Here is a 1,489-nt window from a genome sequence, read left to right as displayed (position 1 = left end):
TCCATTATTATTAATTAATTAATTAATTATTTTTGGCTGTGTTGGGTCTTCGTTGCTGGGTTTTCTCTAGTTGTGGCGAGCAGGGGCTACTCTTTGTTGTGGTGCACGGGCTTCTCATTGCGGTGGCTTCTCTTGTTGCAGAGCACGGGCTCTAGGCGCACGGGCTCAGCAGTTGTGGCACGTGGGCTCAGTAGTTGCGGCGCATGGGCTTAGTGGCTCCGCGGCATGTGGGATCTTCCCAGACCAGGGCTTGAACCCATGTTGAGCATTGGCAGGCTGATTCTTAACCACTGTGCCACCAGGGAAGTCCGTTAATCCATTATTAATCCAGGAATCCACCGCCCCCTTTTTTTTGCCCCAATAGGCTAAAATGACTGAATCAGTATTTGATGATTAACAAGATCTTACAGGCTCTCCTGTGGGTGTGTGGGGGGAGAATGGAAGTAGTGGGAAGGTGGGCAGTGTTTACATTTTGAACACCAATTCTCTTTATCTGGGATGTATCTATAAAAGAAGCATTTTGTTACATATACAAAATGTCCAGAATAGGCAAATCCATAGAGACAGAAAGTAGGTAAGTGGTTGTCAGAGGTCCTGGGTTTATTTTCTGGGCTGATGAAAATCTGGAATTAGATTGTTGATGGTTATACAGCTCTGTGAATATACTAAAAACCACTGAATTGTATACTTTGAAGGGGTGAATTTTATGGTTTGTGGATTATATCTCAATAAAGGTATTCTTTTTTTCAAAAGTGAAGAGACACTGAATCTCTACTGACCTCAGGACACTAGCTGAAAAAATTTTTTCAAAGAAGGAACACTTCTGAGATTGATGTATGTTTTCTTTTCCCTCTAAAGGTGGAGCTATATTATATGAAGGGCTGGATATGTCCAGGTAAGACCGGAGATCTCTTCCTTCAGAGGCCCCAGGGTCTGGAAACTAAGGCTGCTAGTGGGAGCTTGTAGGATAATCGTATTATAAGAGGTTTCTAAGTTCCCTAATTGTGCTGGAATGCGGTGTCACTGAAAATGAGATGATATAAAAGAATGGGCTGGGTGTGGTGGCAAGGATGGTAGGCATGGGCAACTGTTTTAGGCAGGGACTTTCTCAGTAATTCTACAGACTGGGGCATTCTTTCAGCTTGGCTCTAGGCTTACAGTAGATGGTCAATTAAGGCCTGTTGACCTACTTGTCCTAAAGAGACTTGACTATGGAGGTATGCCGCAAAACCACTCACTGTTTTAAGATCCCTGCTAGTGCTGAGTGGGGGGTGCCCAGGAGCCTGGACGCTCACCACCGCAAGTCACATCAGTGACTGTCCTGCAGCAGCTCTGACACCTGAGTGGCCTGCCAGGCCTCAGGGGGTCGTGCTGGCTAAATGCTACTAGAAAAAATAATCAATTCAGTCACCCCCAGGCCCTCCCCTAGAAGAGCTCCACCAGTAAATACCACTTCAAAACACAAGGAAGGAATAAAGGAACATGCAGA

Source organism: Phocoena sinus, chromosome 13 (genome assembly GCF_008692025.1).
Source record: "Phocoena sinus isolate mPhoSin1 chromosome 13, mPhoSin1.pri, whole genome shotgun sequence".
Classification (NCBI taxonomy): domain Eukaryota; kingdom Metazoa; phylum Chordata; class Mammalia; order Artiodactyla; family Phocoenidae; genus Phocoena; species Phocoena sinus.
Note: the sequence above shows the minus strand (reverse complement) of the source record.